The sequence below is a fragment of the Adiantum capillus-veneris genome, chromosome 21, assembly GCF_014529385.1.
Source record: "Adiantum capillus-veneris isolate H3 chromosome 21, ASM1452938v2, whole genome shotgun sequence".
Classification (NCBI taxonomy): domain Eukaryota; kingdom Viridiplantae; phylum Streptophyta; class Polypodiopsida; order Polypodiales; family Pteridaceae; genus Adiantum; species Adiantum capillus-veneris.
In genome coordinates, this window is record NC_140951.1 from 57039431 (window position 1) to 57060886 (window position 21456).

Consider the following 21456-nt stretch of genomic DNA (forward strand, 5'->3'; position numbering starts at 1 on the left):
ACTTGAGATAAATTCCCTAGTTAACTTCAATGGGTTGGTGATCAGAACATATGATTGCTTCTCACTCACTATTTTTTGTTTCTCCAAAAGAAATAGGTACAAAAAAGTTGAATTTTTACAACCTATCATCAAAGTTTCTATAGCCACGCTGAATACAAATAATATATGCATGTTTTCTTAGTTCCCTATTGTCCTTTAGGTTCATAAGGAGTCATGGAGCATGTCAAAAGAATAATACATCTCTTACCAAGGGGAATCTTGGGGACAAAGATGAAGTGCTAAATACAACAAACATGAAAAAACTGGGTTCAACATTATGAGTTGTAGAATCCCATAGAAACTATTGAATATCTAGCTTAATTTGATCCTTAACTAGATATGGTTACTACCTACAAAATGCATATAGCTGTCACAAGAAACTAGCAATATTGCAAAAGCTATACTTGATATACTAGAATGTTTTGTTTTCTTCTATAATAGATAAAATCAACCATCGTTGTGTACTATGAAAAATAGAGTATTAGGTGCCCCAAAACTCAAGGAATATTAGCTTCATGTTACAATATGGGACATAGAAAATCAAAACTACATTTGGATATCATGAAAGCTACCAAAAAAATCATAGAAGAGCTAAAATTGGCTAAAAAACAGGATTTGTCAATTTTTGTAATTTGGTCATAACTTACAACTTTAACATTTATTTCTCCCTAGAAGCATGAGGACATGTTCAGGACTACTAAATATAGTTCTCTAGCATTATAGACCTCACAAACATGAATTCTAGAGTGGTATAGTTGCAAAAAGTTGAAAAAAGCCAAAAACAGGACGCGTTTTTTCACACAGTTTAGGTTGTGAAATGTTGTGCAAGGACAAGGTTAAAGATGGAATTGATATGCCAAAAAAATGTCAAGTTTTTTTCAGCTCATGAGACAACTTTTTAGATGGATAGCACCTCAAAATCCATTTTGAAACTCTTGACATAATTCAAGGAAAATGGTCACTTAACAAGACATAAAAGTGTCCCATTACTAACCTAGTGTTAACAGTAGTGGATTTTTTACCTAGTTTTTTTCGACCTACTCGTTTTTGACCTAGAATGCATCTAAATGCTTAGCAACGATGCCCCAATACCCACCTATGCTTAGTTTTTGATTTAAAAGTTTAAATTCCTAGTTATGATGAAATTAGGCCATGGGTCGGCGATGCCAAAAGCTACGAGATACTGTGAATGGCTTATGTCAATGCGTAGAGCTCTTACCTACGATTGCAATGCAACAAACTCATTCACAATGTGATAACCGAGGAGGGAGTAGGAAGCGCAAGAAGGAGAGAAGTGAGCGCCATTAGCTCACGCAGTGTATTTATTACTCAAAAAACTTGTAAAAAACTTACAAAAATTGGCTCTTATATCTTAGCCAAGGTTTTTGGGTGGTCAAAAGTGATAATCTGGAGTTCTACCAAAGATGGGAATGGAATGGATGATACAATCTAGAAGCTTGTAGCCCCGGCTCATTAATTACAAGGTTTATCAAGAAAACAAGAGTTACAATATTCCCAATTTATCAAAATAATAAATTTTTTTACAAGGAGAACTCCAAAAAAAGGTGCCCACGTTAGCTTGTTGCTAACATTCCCCCCCTCTTCGCGTGTGTCGTCCCTTGACACAGCTTTATGGGCCGAAGTAATCTTCAGGTTGATAGTGGGCGAGACGGTCCTTTAGTGCTTCCAATGCTTTTTCATATCTAATTCTGTGTTCTTTGTCTGGCACCTGCAAAAACTGGATGGTGACTTTGTTTTTGAGTTCTGTTGCCAAGTAGCCGACAAATCTGGCTGCGAGGTTGCTTATCACCAGTGCAAATATCTTCGTTCGCTAGGTGAAAAAGCCAGTGTAGAAGGCCTCCTCAAAAGCTAACATATTGTGCGAGGGTAGAAACATGCATCAGGCATAAAATCCATAAAGAACTTCCTCTTAGGGCTGCCCACTTAGATCATAGCAGAGGCCTTTGTTTCCTTCCAAAAACGAGATCCATAGGGCTCCTGTCTACTCAAAATCATTGAAGACTTGTATGCAAGTAAGTAGCATCCTGCAAATTTTGTAAAGCATTGTGCAGGAGAGATCTAGTAAACCTTCGAAGAATGTCATGGCGCCCGTTAGGGTTTTCACCATGTATTCTTCTGTTGCTTGACCTCTCTTGGAAGCCTAGGAAAGTTTAGCCATGTTGGCCTCTTCTTCTGCAGTGCTTGGTGTGCTTGCCATGTCCTTACTCAAGGTACATGACAAAATGTTGGATCTTTCTGTATGGCCGCAGGTGCTCTCGTGAACTGAATCAAGTATCTTGGATTCTTGTTCAACCAACTTAGCCGCCACTTCGGGTAGTCTTGATCTGCACCATCTTCTTGCATATCTTGGTATAATCTTTCCTTTACCTGCAAGAGTTCAACCTTGATGAGAGGGTATGGCACGGATTGTTGGTGCCATTGGGCATTGATTTGATTGGGAGTGAGCTGTGTGACGTTGACAGAGTGTAAAACTCTCAACTCCCAATCCATAGTTGCCTTCCACTGCTTATCTACCTCCAAGGCAATCTTCTCCTTTAGTGCATCTTCTTCAGCCTTTGATAGCTGGACCATCGGCATTTTGTCTTCCTCTGTGACTTGGATTTGAAAATCTTCTCCCCCACACGGCTCTACTGTAGACTACGTCTCAAAGTCAGCAAATGAGACCGAGGGAATTTCCACTTGGGGTGGCTCTGAAGTGCTTGCCTCCTACTGTATATTTGGCTTTCCATCTGTGAGGAGTTGGTTTATTCGTTTCAATTCTGCAAACTCTTTAAGTATCTCCTTCTCTCTTCGGACCTGCATGAGCGCCAGGTCTCTATGTTGTGATTGCTCTAGATTCAACTCCAGCTCTAAATCTCTGTTTTTCTTTTCAAGTGCTTTATACACCTCATCTGTTCCCTTGATCGAGGCCACTGTTGGATTTTCTCTTAATTGCCACAAGAAAGTGGCCTGATTATTGTTTCGAATACTGCAATGATGCGTTGGCTACATCTAATTGTACTTGAATCTTTTGAGCGGACAGAGAAGTGGTGAGGAGTTCATTTGTCACTTCTGTCAACTGCTCATCTTTTAATTTTGAGGCATAGATAGCTTAGTCAGGAGGTCACCCAACTCCTTCATTTCCTTTTGTTGGCTGTCTCGTGCTATTTGATGCTGTTCTGCTTCAGTCTTGAGCTCATGTACTTGCCTTTGGAGATCTGTAATTGTAGCCATTCTGTCGTCGAGCTCGCCTTGAGGAGCATCAATGACCATTTCTAATTCTTTGGCTTTATTATTGCGGTTAAAGGCTGCTTAGCGGAGTTTCTCTGTCATGATTTGCATCTGCCTTGCATACTCATTTACTTGTACAATGACTTCATCATTGGACTGCCACTCCTCTTGTCTTGCTAGTTCGGATGTGCCAGTAGCCTCTTGTTTGCTTCTTGCTGTGTTGTTATTGCTGGTGTTTCTATAAAGGTGGTTGCTTCTCCTTTGCCATCCCAAGGTTTTGAAACCTCAACAGTTTCTAGCTGAGTGTAGACAAGCTGTGTGGTCTCAACCCTTACAATTTTTTCAGTTGTAGGCCTTCCTGCCTTCTCAATGTCGATTTGTTCCTCATGTATAATGGTTTGCTCCTTTTCTTTATTTTCTTCTTTATCAGTTTCATTTGACAGGTTGTGAGTTTCCTCGGCTGTCTGTTTTGGTTCTGGTTTAGCTTCCTTTTCTTTATGTTGTTCGGCTTGGTCAGTTTGCTGTTTAGCTTTCGTTTGGTGGGTGAACTCAAACTCTGTTGCCTTATCAGTCTCGGCCTCTTCAGTGGTCTCTTGGCCTGGCACTTATGATGGTGGAGTGGGCATGGGCTGATCCTGTTGTTCCGGCGGCGGTGAGGTGGGTCGGGGAGATGCTTGGCTTTGCTCTTGAGTTGCCGCGTCTTCAGCTTTCTTAGCGGCTTCTTCCATCTCTTTCAGCTTCAAGGCCTCTGCCTCTTCATAGATTCTTTCTAAATGATCCTTGGGATCCTTGACCTCTTTCCTTGAATGATGTTTCGTTCGAAGTCCCTTTAAGCCGGTAGGTACCCACTTTTATGGGTCTTTTCCTTGCGCTTGCTTAGTGCGTTTATATTCCTGTTTTTCTCTTTCAAATCTTGCTTGCTTTTTTGAGCTAGCTCCTCTTGGTAAGAAACCACAACTTTTCTCTTCATTTCTTCCCTCCTAGATCTTTTTTCTTCATTGTCAGAGCTTTCACTGCTATGCTGCTCAGATGAACTGTCATCGGATTCATCACTTGATTTAAATGATCGCTTACAAGATCTTGTAGATCTTGGAGAAGGTGGAGCTGCCAAGATCCATGTGTTCTGAGCCGGGGCAGGCGGAAGATTGTCGGTCATGCCGATGGCATGATAGGCTATTTTGGTCAAGACTTCAGGTGCACCCAAGTAGGTTATCTTTTCCTCCTTCTTGGTGGCCTTCAATGTTGTTAACACATATTGCGCGTGGTCCACAGGTTGTCTGGTGGTTGACTTTAGAACTTGTGTAAAAGTGGTGGCCACGGCGTGATTTGGTGTAGTGTACCTTGGTGGCCTTTTTCCCAAGAAATGGAAATGTTGATGGTACAGACAGGCTGGCTCTTCCACCGGCTTGTGGATGAGATTGGCAAATGTAGCCGCAGTTGTTTTCTTTGTAAACGTGCCCGCTGTTTTCCTATCTCTTCTTCACATGGTCATCCGTTCAGTGGGCAATCTGAGTGTCTCTGTCACTATTTCCTTTGTAATCAAAACCTCTACCTTATTTCCTTGGTTGTCTGAGATTTGAGCAGTTTCGTCTTCCTTGATGGTGGACAGAAGCTCGTAAGCCTTCTGAAAGTCTACTCCGAGGGCTCTTGTTCAAAGAAGTGTCAAAGACCCAACCTGCGGTTAGCCTCTTTGGTTTCTGGCTTTGCTGCGACATCATAAACCTCTTTGGGCAAGAGCTGCAACTCCATTGGATGCCCTTATTCACTCTTAAATCTACCCGTGAAGACCGTGGTATGGTGTTCTTCTAATTTCTCCTTAGTAAGATAAGATTCCTTTGCTGCCTTTACTAACGCGGGGTCCAATTGATACGGTGGCAGTTCTTGCAGTTTTTACTTTTGATTTAACTTCTTCTTGGCCTTCTCTGCGGCTTGCATTGCTCCTGTTCAGGGAATAGAGTGCAAAGTTAGCAAAGTTGTCAGATTTTTCTCCAGAACGTCCTTTTAGACTGAAATGCTGATAATCTGGTCCAAATTGCTTCAAATCAATTTTTGAACAAGCAAAGATGCATAAAATCATGCAAGGAACAAAACTGTATGGTTAGAAATAAATTTGTAACCAAAGTAGATAATAATTTGAATTGATGATTTCCATGCAAAAATGTTACAAAAGTAAATAATCGTGATTATTTACTATAGTGACAAAAACTTTGCAATTCACATAAATTTTGACCTAAACATGTTTCATACACCTAATACAAGTCAAAAATTGAATTTAGTCAAGTTTGATCATGCCGGCATCACTTTATGCTCTGTTGACTCTGAAATCACCATCTTTTGTGACTACTTTGTCTGTTGGGTTGGTCTGTCAACTTGAGGCTTTGGACTTGTTCGTAACATCATTGTGAAGCTACTTGTCCAATTCTGGCTCATTTGGAATCAGTTTGGTCTCATATGTCAAATTTGATGCTTTGTATCCTTCGAGCCGTTTTTCGCTTTTCGAGGGCTTTACTAGATGGATTTCTCTAAACCAATCATATACATTGTATATGAGCCTCATTAGCAAGCCATCTGTGGGGTCAGGTCGGAATTCTGGCATTTCTCAAAAAACCCTAATTCTCTATTGAGGACCCCCTTGACCCCAGCCGAATGATCATCTGATGGTATGTAATAGTTCTATTATGTTAGGGGATGCTATGGTTTAAATTCCATCCGATTTGGTCAAGCTGGCAAGCCACTATGGTCACTTTTAAGTCGTAGGTCTTCGTACACTGCTCAGCTTCTAGGGTTTTTCCTAGTGATTTAGACTAGCTACCGGCCGTACAAAATGCAGCATTGATTAGTAAGGAACTTACCCCCCATGTCTCGTGTGAGATGGCGCTGCAAAAGGTCAATTGTGGGCTCCGGAAATGATGCGCGAAAGAAGCCAAAATGCTCTCTCTACAAAGCTCCAAGTGGAAATGAGGTGGTTTTAGCCTAAGCTGGATATCTATACCTGGACTTCCCGAACCAAATTTCCCCAGATTCCCCCGTTAGTCTTATTAGACCGTGAAATCTATGTTAGGCTCAAAAATTTTCCAAATCGGATTCCTATAGCTCATTCTGCAAAAAAATTGCAGAAGTAGGTCTGGCCGCCTAATTTAGGCTTCCTGCGTCCATCTCTTGATTTCGTTGAAAATTTTTGTGCTTGTCCGCCTTGTCTTCTTGATCACCATCGTGTTTTTCATTTTTCCATCTAAGCTTTCCTACTATTTATTATTAATTTTTGACCTTTTTATTTGAAAAATCAAAGAAAATAGAGAAATGCTCTAAAAAAGCAAGGTGAAAATCGAGTAATTAAGAAAATTCCTTGAAAAACACAAATTTATTGTTTTTTGTTGGATTTCTCCATTTTTAAAGCCTCCTTTTCAACAAAAATGATGAAAATACACCAAAAAGGACTATTTTTTATGATTTTCTGATAGTATATACACTATTTACACTCATCGGAAAGATATTATCAGTGAATTTTCCCTTGTTGATGAATTATAAGGGCATTATTAGGTAGTTTTGCAAACAATCACACGTTAACATGGAACTGTTTTCCTCCATCTTCAAACATTTCCCTTAATTACTTAGTATCTAGTAGTATCCTTCCACCCCTCCTAGATGGCGTTCTTCGGGACAGCTTGTGTGCATGGTTTGAACAATTGTGTCTATTCATAGCCGTGATTGGCTCTACCATGATATGAAGATCAATGCAATTCAACTCAACATGTTGTGCAAGAGTTGGGTCTTGAGTAAGTAACTCAAGGGTTTCCGATGTTGAGGTTTGCTGTTGATGTCTTCCAAAGAGAAAATCTTGTAGCCTTTGTGCTCTCTGTTTGATATTACCATCAGGGTGTTTAAGCACGCTGATTTCTTGAGCTGTGGGGAGCATTTTGGACGGTTGTCGAGCTTTTTCTCGCCCACTTGTAGCTCAGTCTGCTTGGTGCATGGTTCTTGAGAGTCTGTTGAGACGTAACTCGACTCTATTTGATTGGTTTCACGTTGTGTGGAGAAGATAAGTGCTCTTTTTTCTTCCAAACCTTTTTCATGTTAGGTTCCCTGCTCATAGATGGTCGATTTTGTGCTTGAATCCTTGGAATCGTCTTCTGTTTCTCTGGTGAAATTTTAGGCACCCGGATTTTATTTGGTTTATCCACAAGTTGTGCTTTTGGTACCCAAATTTTCCTAACTCCTTGCATGCTACTTGTAGCATTTGTTTGTTGAGGGGATAGAGAAGACTTACTTCGTGGATTGGGACTCTGATTGTATCTTTTCCATTCCTCTTTGCTTGGTGCAATAGGAACAATGAGTTTCCCTCCCTTAAGTGATAGCTTGAGCTGATTTGTATCCCAATCTGGTACTGCTTTGTATGTACACATCCAGGGAATGCCAAGAATCATCATCTCATTCATGTGTTCATCTGGAAAGCATACAAAGTAATGCGGACATGAGCATCCATGTACTACCACGTTCAAGTTGACTACTCCCAATGTTGAAGCTGGGTTCTTGTTGCATCCTTTGATCGTCATTATTCCTACGGTCAATGCTTGACTTTTTGCTTTCTTCTATGTGGAATAACTATGGGATGTATAATTGTCCTTGGCCCCGTGAGGAGCCACAGAGACCTAACTTGAATTATCTAGTGATGAATGCAAGTGAAGGAAACAGTCAAAAACCAATGCTTCTACAAAGGCCAAATGGAGCAAGAGCACCTTCATGAGAGGTAGAAGGAGTTCCACCTTTGCCACATCCAAATGTGCATGTGGTAGAGGTAACAAATTCAAGTAAGGCTGACATGGAAGCAAATGGCATTAAGCATGGCCAGGGACAAGGTAAGGAAAAAGAAGGAGTCACGTTGTTAGGAGTTTTTTGGAGCAAGGAATTGCGCATATGTACATACACATGCATGGTGCATCAAATAAGGAATTGCCCATTTTCCAGAGCCAGGTGGTTATGTGGGGCCCACATGTGTACAAGTAGGACAGCATGTACATAGTGCAGCGATTTTCACTATTATCAATACTAGTGTGTTTTTTCTACAATAAGGAGGAGTTGGTAGCGCGTAAAACTTCTCGAGGAAGCTATCCGCGGGCCGACAACGTGAGGTCAGAAGGTGCGTCAGATGGCATCTAGTGGCGTCAGGAGGGCGAACGAAGTCAATATTTGCACGCAGATGAGGACGGACACAACGTGGGTGTTTTCTAGTGAGAGTTATGCAGAAAGGTCATCATCACGACCACTTTTTGGGGCCACTTCATGTGGTGGCAAGATGCATTATTGGAAAAAAGCTGAGTGCTAGGTGTGCGAATGATGCAAAAAGGTGACAACTATGCACTGCGAGGTCGGTTTTTGGCCTGTTCGGGGTCCGTTTGAGGTCATCTAAAAGGCCAAGGGTGCCCAACTAATAAAGCTAAGTGTGGGAACTGAAAAAAGAGAGATAAAACCAGAAAAAACGTGGAGAAGAGAGGAGGAACAGCCGCAGGTGTGTTTTTGCTCATTTTGGAGCTTGTTTTGGCCGTAAACTGCTCATCCGAGGTCGGATTTGAGCACTTTGACATTGTAGACTGGGATTTTGGGCCGTTACGGACGCGATGGCGCTGTCCATTTTGCCAAATTCCTCACTCTTTTCCTGCTGTTTTTTTGTGTAGGTTTCTCCTATGAGCGAAGTTTCTGCTCTAGTTTGTGATTGTATCTGGCTTATTTTACCCATATTGTGTGAGCTATTTGCCCCATTGGTGTTGGCCCAAGCTCAATTGTATCTAAACATCAGAAATTCTCCTCTTTTGAGCTGAGTTTTGTGTGTGTGTGTGTGTGTGTCTATGTGGAGTGGGCAAGTGGATAGTCTCTCTCCTCTCACTCCAGAGGTGTGTTCCCTGTCTCGGCCAGGTGTGTTGTCTAAGCCGAGTGGTGCCCCATAGTGTGTGTGTGTGTGTATCTTCCCAAGAGTGTGTGTCGGGTCGTTATAGAGGCGCTGGGTGTGTTTTCATCCCGCTCACATTCTTTTGGCGCCCCCACGGAGGATCTTCTTCGAGTACCTTCTGCTTCGAGCTTCGGGATTACAGGTTGCAGATTACAGGTTATAGGTTACAGGGACAGGTATAGATACAGGTGATTCACACAGGTACAGGTAGCTGGAGTACAGTGATGTCACTTGCAGTTGTTGTGGGAATGCATCACTTGGCGCCTATTTGAGCGCATTGTCTGCTGGATTGTACGTTACTTGTGGAAACTGCCATTGTACGCATTTGTGGAGCCATACTTGGTTGTATTTGGCAGTCCCAGCCATTTATGAGACTTGGTCTGGAAGATAGTCATTTCTGAGACTTGACTATATGCGATTTGCATTAGCCTTCGTGTGAGGGTCGATAGCGTGAGGGTTTTATTGAGCTGGGGGATTCTCAAATGTAGAGATCTTTTCGGTGATATAGGTAGCTGGAGCACCCTTTTTGTGACCTCACCATAGGCTATGTACTAGTGAGTCCTACTTGATGCTCGGGTTCTATTGTTGATTGTTTATGCATACAGATACAGTCTATATTTTGGGTTCTCATTGCTCTACTTCTGGGGAAACTCTGTCAAAATTTTTCCAAGTTATGATGGCTGGTCTTTTGGTCTTTTGAGCCATTTTATGCTGTTATGCTGCTGAAATTTTGGCAAAATCAGAGGTTGAGTCAGTTGTGCCTTCTTGGGAGCTTCATGGTTGGCTTTAATGGATGATCAAAATGGCCCTCAGTTCACTCCTTTTCATTTAACTCAAAGAATTCAGATTAATGTTCATGTGTCCAGGAAGATCTTTTTCCAGCAGCGCATAGTCTTTATGTTTGGGCCAAGAAGATTGAGAGAGATCCTGGAATGTCCTTTGCCTGTTGTCATTCCGATGATTAACTATGAAAACTCATTTGATGTGCATGTGTTTGTCCTTATCTAAAGTTGAGCTCCATTGAAGTTTCTGGGGATTGGGTAGTGAAAAGTTTTGGGTTCTTGCACGTGTGTTCGAAGGGGTTCTCAAAGCATCATAATTTGGGTAGCCATGGCTTTCTCTTACCCGGAGTTTCATGGAAGAAGTGATAAAGATGTGGAGGACTTTCTGGAAAAGATGGCGGTTGCCTGCATTAGCAACCAGATTCATGACCTTGCGCAGATGTTACGCCTTCTCCAAATTTGTTTGAAGAGTGATGCACGAGTTTGGTCTAAAGCATTTGAAGAGGAGTTACGTGTGGATGATCCACCTGTAAGGTTGAGTTGGGACAATCTACGACATGGGTTGGAAGTGGAGTTTGTGAAGATAGAAGATCCTGACAAAGTGTGGCAAGAAGTACAGGCTTTGGTGCAAAAGGAAGGTGAGCCAGTAGATGCATACATACATAAGTTTTCATTGGCATGGGAGCGAATGTGCAAGGCTTTAGCACCACAGGTACCCCCGCCTGACATGATGAAGAAGGACACGTTCTTGGCTGTGTTAGGAAATAAGACGTAGCTAAATAGATAATTGAGTAGATTACTTAATGGAGAGAGACAGATTTATATACACGAGATTATAGAGTAGAGAGAGAGAGAGAGAGTACACACGATATACGTGGTTCACCCAATGTGGGCTACGTCCACGGGAAAGCAGCCACTCAATGGCTTTAGTACTTCAAAACAAGAAGTAGTTTACAAAGGGATTATACCCTTAATGGAGCTCCCGCCTTGCTTCACTCTCACCACCTCACACTCACCTTGTTGTATCAACTTCACACTATGAAATGTGTGTAGAAATGGCCTCCTTTTATAGGCCAAAAGGGCTGCCCTCTCTTATGAGAGACAGCCATGTGTAGCCGCCCTTGTGCGAATAAGTTCAAATCGTACCCTCCAATCCGCCCATGTGTGGCCGCCCTTGAGAAGACAAGTCCGCTTTTGAATTCGGCCACCGGCCACCGGCCATTGACTTCCGACCACCGGCCAACCAACCGGTTGTTTTCCGACCACTTTCCGGCCGCCGTCCGGCCATAATATTTTGGCGAAAAGGAATATTCCGGCGAAAAAAAGTCTCGGGGGCCTCCACCCCCGAGGCCTTTAAAGTTGCCCCTGATTCTTGTCCGTGAAAATTTTGGTTTCCGATGAGTGATTTTCCTTCACGCACGATGGCTTCTCCTCTTAATGGGGGCCTTACAAATGTGCGCTTTTACCACAGAAGATTACAAGGGTAAATCAGGCTCCATACTTAACAATCTCCCACTTGGAGACTGATCTCCAAACCAAACCTGTGGCTGCTTTCCATTCTGGCTTCTTATCCTTGAATGCCGATTGAAGATGAGCAAAAACTCAACTTCTCCTTGTTGACCACCTTTGTAAACATGTCTGCAGGATTTTCACTTGTATGCACCTTTCCTAGCTTTAGTTGTCCCTCTTCCAAAAGAGTGCGTATGAAGTGATATCTCACCTCAATGTGCTTTGTCCTTGAATGAAAGGCTGAGTTCTTCGCAAGATGGATAGCGCTTTGGCTATCACTGTACAAGACACAATTGTCTTGTTTGAATCCAAGCTCTTCTAAGAATCTGTGAAGCCACAGAATTTCTTTGCTTGCCTCCGTCATTGCTACATACTCTGCTTCCGTGGTAGAAAGTGAAACCACTTTTTGCAGCTTTGAAGCCCAGCTTACTGCTGTGCCTCCAACCGTGAACACATAGCCAGTAGTGCTCCTTCGAGTATCTTTGTCACCTGCCATATCTGCATCAGCATACCCTTCTAGAAAAATATCAGTTCCTCCAAAATACAAAGCATTTGTTGTTGTCCCTTTTAGATACCTAAGTATCCACTTCACAGCTTGCCAATTCTCTTTACCTGGGTTGTCCATGAACCTACTCACAACTCCCACTGCATGTGCAATGTCTGGCCTTGTCCAGACCATAGCATACATTAGAGAACCTATCGCTGCAGCATATGGAACTTTAGACATATAGGCTATCTCCTCTTGTGTCTTTGGACACATATCCTTCGTTAGTTTAAAATGACCAGCCAAAGGTGTAGAAACTGGTTTTGCATTTTGCATTGCAAACCTTTCTAGTACCTTTTTGATGTAATCTTCTTGAGATAGCTTTATTGTTTTCTTCGTCCTGTCCCTTGATATTTTCATACCAAGTATCCTCTTTGCAGCACCTAAATCTTTCATTGAAAAAGATTTGGACAGCTCCTCTTTTAGGTCTTTGATGTCCTGCATGCTAGCACTTGCAATCAACATGTCATCAACATACAACATTAGGATGATGAATTTCCCATCTCCCAAATTCTTCATGTAGACGCAGTGATCCGAGTTGCATCTTTTGAATCCATGATCCAACATCCATCGATCAAAATTCAAGTACCATTGTCTTGATGCTTGCTTTAAACCATACAAGCTCTTCTTTAATCTGCAAACCATTTTCTCCTTACCTTTTACTTCATACCCCTTTGGTTGAAGCATGTAGATTTCCTCCTCTAAGTCACCGTGAGGGAATGCCGTATTTACATCCATTTGCTCGAGATTTAGATCATGAGCAGCCACAAGGCTTAAGACAAGCCTAATTGAGTTCATTTTTACAATAGGAGAAAATATTTCATTGAAGTCAATACCTTTCTTTTGAGAAAAACCTTTTACCACAAGCCTAGACTTGTACCTTTTCTTCCCACCTTCTTCTTCCTTTATCTTGTACACCCATTTGTTTTGAAGTGCCCGCTTACCTTTAGGCAACTCAACCAACTCCCATGTTTGGTTGTGATGTAGTGAGTCCATTTCCACTTGCATGCTCTTCGTCCATTCTTCTTTGGATTCATGTTGCATAGCTTCTTCATATGATTCCGGCTCTCCAGAATCTGAGATCAAGAGATGGTTGAAGGAAGGAACAAACCTTTCTGGAGGTCTACTTGCTCTTGTAGATCTTCTGGGAATAGTTTGAGGCTCCTCATTTGGTTGACGTTGTTGCACATTGTCACCGTTTGCAGTCCTTGAGTCTTCACCGTCCTCAAGCTCCATGTACTCATCACCTGTTTCTTTTGTTTGTTTTCTTTCCAAGTAATCTTTGTACATATTTTGTTCGTTAAAAATTACATCCCTACTCCTTAAGATTTTACCATCTTCAGGATTCCATAGGCGATACCCAAAGTCTCCTTCTCCATAGCCAATGAAGAAACACTTTTTGGACTTTGCACCTAGCTTTGATCTTAGGCTTCTATCTATGTGCATGAAAGCCTCACACCCAAACACTTTGAGAAATGCATAATTCACCGGTTTACCTGTCTATGCCTCTTCTGGAACTCCCCCATCCAATGCCGTTGAGGGTGACCGATTGATTAAGTACACCGACGTACTTACAGCTTCTGTCCAAAGCTCAAGCGGTAGGCCTGCATGTAGCCGCATGCTTCGTGCTCGTTCCATGATTGTCCTGTTCATCCTTTCCGAAATCCCATTTTGTTGAGGTGTCCTTGGGGTTGTCCTTTGCCTCCGAATGCCATTGCTATCACAAAAGCTTTCAAAAGCTTGGCTGCAATATTCGCCTCCATTGTCAGATCTGAGGCATTTAACCTTGGTACCTGTTTCATTCTCCACAAAGGCTTTCCACCTTTGAAATATGGAAAATACATCGGATTTATTCTTCATGACATAAACCCATGTTTTTCTAATCGCATCGTCTATGAATGTTACATAGTACAATGAGCCACCAAGTGATGGTGTACTTGCACGACCCCAAACATCAGAATGAACCAACTCAAGTTTTTTAATTTTTCTTTCATTTCCTGATTTTTGAAATTTTACCCTCTTTTGTTTACCATAAACACAATCTTCACAAAACTCTAAGTCGACTTCTTTCAAACCTGGTAGAAGCTTCTTTGTTTGAAGGATTTGCATTCCTTTGGCACTCATATGCCCAAGTCGGTAGTGCCACACCGCACTGTCAACTTCTGTAGTTGATGCACAAGCTGAAGGTTGCGTGCTAACAGTACACAAGTAAAGTGTACCGACTTTTTCACCCTTGGCAACCGAATGCAATGTTGTGACCTTCATCGTCCAATTGTCCTGTAGAGATCAATTTTTTGCGAAGAGAAGGAACATGCCTAACATCTTTAAGCTTCCATTCATTTCCGTTAGCAGTTTAGACAGAAACTGTACCTTTGCCGACAATCTCACAAGCTTCATCATCTCCCAAGTATACATACCCAAAATTACCTTTGGTGTAGTCTTGGAAATGTTGCTTGTGTGGTGTCGCATGGAATGAAGCCCCGGAATCTACTATCCAGGAATTAGACACATTGTCTAATGAGAGAATTAGAGCATCTTGCTCTACTTTACCTGCCACATTGGCCTCCGATGTTGGCTTGTTGTCTTGAGAATCTTTCTCCTTCTTCTTCTTGGACCAGCAATCCTTCTTGACGTGGCCCTTCTTGCCGCAGTTCCAACATTCAAGAACTGACTTTGTGCGTGACTTGCTCCGCCTTGAGCGATCACGACCCTTTTGGTTTTTGAACCTCTCCTTAAGCCGTCCTCTTTTTTCCACTGATAGTGCAGCACTTGATGATTCTCCTGTGCTTCTCCTTCGCATTTCCTCGCTTAGGAGAACACCCACAACATCATCAAACTTAAGAGTATTTGTGCCAGAGATAGAATTACTTACAACCATCACAAGGTTGTCCCAACTATCCGCTAGAGATGATAGTATAAGGAGAGCTCGCACTTCGTCATCGAAATTGATTTTCACTGATCGAAGTTGACTTATGTTTGTGTTAAAGTCATTTAGGTGTTCTGCAACTGAACCATTCTCTGCCATCTTTAGATTGAACAAGCGCTTCATAAGAAATACCTTATTGGATGCCGATGGTTTCTCGTAGAAGTCGTCAAGTGACTTCATCAAGTCCTCCGTGGTCTTCATCTCTGAAACATTGAAGGCCACCGTTGACGCCAAGCTTAACCGGATTGTTCCCAGTACCTTTCGATCAAGGACAATCCATGCTTCATCTGCCATTGTTGCAGGCTTCTTCGCAAGACCGCCTAGTGGCAAATAGAGGTCCTTCTGGTAGAGATAGTCTTCAATCTGCATCTTCCAATGTTGGTAGTTTTTGCCGTTGAACTTCTCAATCTTGAGCTTCCCTTCCTCCGCCATAACTCCCACTCAATTCAAGGAATCCTTTCCTTGAGATAATTTAGCTACGAGCAAACCTTGCTCTGATACCAGTTGTTAGGAAATAAGACGTAGCTAAATAGATAATTGAGTAGATTACTTAATGGAGAGAGACAAATTTATATACACGAGATTATAGAGTAGAGAGAGAGAGAGAGTACACACGATATACGTGGTTCACCCAATGTGGGCTACGTCCACGGGAAAGCAGCCACTCAATGGCTTTAGTACTTCAAAACAAGAAGTAGTTTACAAAGGGATTATACCCTTAATGGAGCTCCCGCCTTGCTTCACTCTCACCACCTCACACTCACCTTGTTGCATCAACTTCACACTATGAAATGTGTGTAGAAATGGCCTCCTTTTATAGGCCAAAAGGGCTGCCCTCTCTTATGAGAGACAGCCATGTGTAGCCGCCCTTGTGCGAATAAGTCCAAATCGGACCCTCCAATCCGCCCATGTGTGGCCGCCCTTGAGAAGACAAGTCCGCTTTTGAATTCGGCCACCGGCCACCAGCCATTGACTTTCGACCACCGGCCACCGGCCATTGACTTCCGACCACCGGCCATCGGCCATTGACTACCGGCTACCGGCCAACCAACCGGTTGTTTTCCGACCACTTTCCGGCCGCCGTCCGGCCATAATATTCCGACGAAAAGGAATATTCCGGTGAAAAAAAGTCTCGGGGGCCTCCACCCCCGAGGCCTTTAAAGTTGCCCCTGATTCTTGTCCGTGAAAATTTTGGTTTCCGATGAGTGATTTTCCTTCACGCACGATGGCTTCTCCTCTTAATGGGGGCCTTACAAATGTGCGCTTTTACCACAGAAGATTACAAGGGTAAATCAGGCTCCATACTTAACAGGCTGGTCTTTGGGAGAATATACGTTGGAGAGTGGAGCTAAAGAAGCCTAGGACATATGAGGATGCACTAGAGGTAGCAAGGAACAAAGAGTGGAAGCTGAGGAAAATGAGCCAGCTAGGGGTGGAGTCTTTGCCAATGAGGTCTGAATTTCAGCCTATAGAGTCTTTACAAGGGCGCATGTCAGGGGTTCATCATGAACCAGTAGTTCCTGTTACTACTCAGGTTATGCGAGCAGTGGTCACTACAGCAGTGCAAGATGATGGGCTAAGGCAAGACATGCGGCAAATGTTAGATTTGATGAAGAATCTCAGCCTAAACATGCTAGGTCAAGTGGGAAATAATCGAGGTCAAGGGAGGTTTGCAAATCAGCAAGGAGGTGAAGAAAGGCCTAGGAATGGTGTTGGACAAAGCAATGGTAGGTTTTGGAGGCAGATGCCCACATGTTATAATTGTGGAGAGTTGGGTCACATCAGCCTGCAATGTGATAAGCCACCAAGGATGGGGGGAGACATGTATCCATTGCCAAGACAGTTGCTAACTAGGTCAAATGATTATGGCATCGAAATTAAGGGAGACGAAGGAACCAGTGGACTAACCCAGGAGGAAAAGGGAAAGACAAAAGTGCTAAGTGTAGTCACCTTGGAGAAGGCATCAAAGCTAGAGGATACGTTGGTGATGCCTATTGGGAAGAGGACCATAGAGGAAAAGGAAGGAAGAAGTGCCCCAGGTCCTACTAAGAAGAAAGGAAAGAGCCATGAAGGCGAGGATGTCAAGGCCAAGAGGAAAAGGAGAGCTCGTAGAAAGTTTCATGTTTCAGATTTTCCACTAGGGGATGGGCAATTAATCTATGACTTGAAGGAGGATCTGACGAGCAGGAAGGCAAATGTTACTTTTGGGCGGCTTATAGAGATGGTGCCTAAGCTAAAGTGACAGTGGAAGAGGATGGTTAACCCAATGGAGAAAGAGCCAGAGAGAGGTCCAGTGAAGGTGTTGGCAATGGACGAGCTACCAGACATTTGTCCAATAGTAGATGTGTGGCATAAAAGGAAAAATTTGGGACAAGGTTATGTGGATGGCGGAGCCCAAATATGCGTCATAACACACTCATGCGTTGAGAAGATGGGTCTCACAGTGGCTGGGGTGTCAGGTTTTCGGATCAGATTGGCAAACCATCAAAAAGTAAAATGCTTGGGTGTTGTAAAGAGCTTAGAAGTGGAGGCATATGATGCAAAGGCAGTGGTTGATTTTCATGTGATGCCAGCAGGGTTGGGAGCATATCCTATTATACTGGGCAGACCATGGTTACGTGCAGTGGGAGCTGTTCAAGATTGGCGACATGGTACAATTAGCCTCTATGGAAAGACAGGTACCAAGAAGCTTTATAATATGGACACAAGGAAACAATTAGAGGAGATTTATGAAGATGAGGATGAGTCTAGTGATGAAGACTCTTCCACGGTGACAGATGAGGATAGTGATAGCACTACCAGCAGTGATGAGGATGCTGATGTTGCATTTCTTTTGATGGATAAAGAAATCCAGGAGTGTGGTTTACTCGCATTTGCGAATGAAGTTGAAGATGAAAGTGAAGGGCCTTATGAAGTGATTGAAGTGTTGATGCAAACCAAGGTTGAGTTGTCAAAGAAGCAGGAATTAATGACGCAAATGATTAGTGGAGACCTCTCAGCTATGGAGAAGGATATATATTTGCATATGCTGGCTAGTTTTCCTGATTTTTTCATTACTTCATATGAAGAGATCAGAGGGTTCAAGGATGAAGAGATGCATATAGAGCTGAAAGAAGGTGCTAAGCCAGTGCGGCAAAGGCTAAGAAGGATGGGTCAAGAGCAAATGGAAGCCTTGCGGGTAGAGGTGGACAAGTTATTGAAGGCAGGGTTCATAGTTCCAGTGGAGACCACAGAATCGGTGAGTCCAGTTGTAGTCAGTCCGAAGAAGGATGGGAAGTGGAGAATTTGTGTGGATTTTAAACCCTTAAACGCAGCCACTAAGAAGAACCCATATCCTCTTCCATTCATCGATCAGATCTTAGATTCAGTGGCAAGTTATGAGAGGTACAGTGTGTGTGATGGTTTTTCAGGCTATTTTCAATTGAAGATTGCTCTTAAAGACCGCACAAAGACAACTTTTATTACGCCATGGGCTGCTATTGCTACATAGTATTTCCATTTGGGTTGTCAAATGGACCTTCCTTCTATCAAGAGAGAGCAAATTGGGTGTTGGAACCATTCATTGGTAGTTGTGTTAAAGATTTTATGGATGACTTCTGTGTCTATAGCAGTAGGGATGATCACCATGAGAAGCTGCAAATGGTATTGGCTCGATATGATGAATGTGGAGGACAACTAAATCCAAAGAAATGTCATCTAGCACAGCCAAGGGTGAAGTTATTGGGCCATATGGTGTCAGAAAATGGCATTGAGGCTGATCCAGATAAGGTGAAGTCTATTATTCTTCTTCCATCACCTATGAGTACGAAGCAATTGGCAACCTTTATACACAAAGTGAAGTACATGGCACGGTTTATTCCATTGTCTTCGCAGCTTCTTTATCCATTACAGCAAGTGGCAAAGCATGATCCATTGCAATGGGATGACAAGTGTGAAGAAGTGTTTCAAGAGGTGAAAGAGGTGTTAGGGGGGTTGTCAGCCATGTAGGTTCCTGATTGGGAGAAAGTTTTTTATGTAAATCCATCAGTAGGGGATGATGCCATTGGAGCTATGCTATTGCAAAAGTGGAAGGGCAGCCATTATATGAGGCCAGTGTATTGTGCAAGCCGAGTGAAGTTGGTAGCGGAGAGAAAGTTATCGGAAGTAGAGCTAGTGATGGCCAGTGTAATATTTGCTTGTCGACGATTTTGTCATTACTTGCTACCACGGCCTTTTGTTTTCTTGACGAGTTATGCCTTTTTGCCACAGTTAATTAATGGTACTAACATGTCAAATGTGGTGAAGAAATGGGTAATTGAGCTGCAAGAGTTTGAGTTCTCTTTTCTAGTGGAAGATAGTACAAGGGCTACCCTAGCTGATTTGTTGACCTACAAGGAGAATCCCCTTATTGTTAAGGAAGAGGTGGTGAGAAAGGTAGTTGAAGAAGTTCCACAGATCAGCCATGCACATGTGTTGTTCTTTGATGGTTCATACAGAAAGAGCCACGATGCAGCTTCAGGGGGTATAGCACTTTATGATCCAGAGGGGAAGCTAGTATGCAAGAGAGGGTTCAAATTGGATGCGCATAGTAACAACGAGGCTGAATATGCTACATTGGAAGCCGGATTACACATTTGTTTGAAGCATGGGGTTCGAAGGTTGAGCATAAAAGGTGATGCCTTGTTAGTGGTGAAGCAAGTGTTGGGTGTGTGGAAGAGCAAAAACACCTCATTGAAGGAAATGTGCTTTAGAATTAAAGGCCTGTTAAAAAAGTTTGAAGCATGGAGCATCAAACACATTGAACGTGCTTTAAATGGAAAGGCACATGAAGCAGCTCAAGGCATGATTGGAGAGCTATTCGTGTTGAGGACCAATTTACCTCTTTATCATGGCCGGGAAAGTTTGGCTCAAAAAGAGGAGTTTTTGCTAACAGGAATCATTCCAAAGGAGATTCAGAAGTCTAAGAAGTATGGCTTTGTGCGTAGAGCATACAGGTACAAATTGATTGGCGATGTCTTATACATGTAAGGGGCTGATCTCGTGTTGAGACGTGTACTTTGGAGGGAGGAGCTTTACAGAGTGTTGGAAGAGAATCATGAAGGTGCATGTGGTGGCCATTTTGCTCTAAAGATCACCTTGCATAAGATTTTGCAAGAGGGGTATGTATGGCCTAGTTTGCACAAGGATGTTCACCATTGGTGTAGGTCTTGCAATAGGTGTCAAGCATTTGGGAAGAGAATGTTGAAGCCAGAGCTACGAAAAACCATTATGGCGTTTGATGTGTTTGAAAAGTGGGGGATTGATGCAATAGGCCCGTTACCTATCACAAGCAGGGGCAAAAGCTATATTTTGACGGCAGTGGACTATCTTTCTAGATGGGCAGAGGCTATAGCAGTAAAACTGATCACTACAAAGGATGTGGCAAAATTTGTGTATGATGAAATATGTTGCAAGTTTGGGGTGCCATTAGAGCTACTTTCAGATAAGGGGCCAGGATTTAGAGCTAAACTGCTAGACTTTTTATGCACAAAGATGAAGATTAGGCACCAGCATACCACTCCTTATTACCCGCAGTGTAATGGCTTAAATGAAAGATTCAATGGTGAGTTGGTACAAATTCTTTCTAAAGTGACAGAGCACCAAGGAAAGAATTGGGATTTGGAATTGCCTAGTGCATTATGGGCTTACCGTACTTCGGTGAAGACAAGTACAGGGTTTATTCCATTTCATTTGGTGTATGGAAAGGAAGCACTATTGCCTGTGGAGGTAGAGTTGCCTGCGGTCAAGATGTTAGAGAAGTTGCTTGGGTCTCCTAGTGATGCATTCAAAGAGATGCTCTTGCAGTTACAAGAGGTCCAGTTGGATAGGATGAGCTCATTGGAGCATTATGGGCAGATGCAGGATAAGGCTTTGGCAAAGATAAATGAAAAGGTTAAAAGTAAGGGTATCAAGAAACATGACTTGGTTTTGCGCTACAATAGTAAGCTGGACAACACCTTCCAAAAGAAGTTTCAAATTAAGTGGGAAGGCCCTTTCAAGGTAGTGGAGTGTTTTCCAAATGGCACATATCAGCTGGCTAACCTGGATGGTGTTCTACATAAGTCAAGGGTAAATGGGTTGCGTCTTAAATTGTATCATGCTAGATTGATGATGGTGGAGCAAGATGAGCTGTCTGTGGATCAAGCAGTGTTGGTGAGGGATGAGGAGCCCTGTGATGCGGCGAGTCTCATATCTCTCTTTGCTGCTGCTGATCATGAATGATCTAGTAGGCTAGGGGATGGGCAAATTATGTCAGGAGTTTTTTGGAGCAAGGAATTGCGCATATGTACATACACATGCATGGTGCATCAAATAAGGAATTGCCCATTTTCCAGAGCCAGGTGGTTACGTGGGGCCCACATGTGTACAAGTAGGACAGCATATACATAGTGCAGCGATTTTCACTATTATCAATACTAGTGTGTTTTTTCTACAATAAGAAGGAGTTGGTAGCGCATAAAAC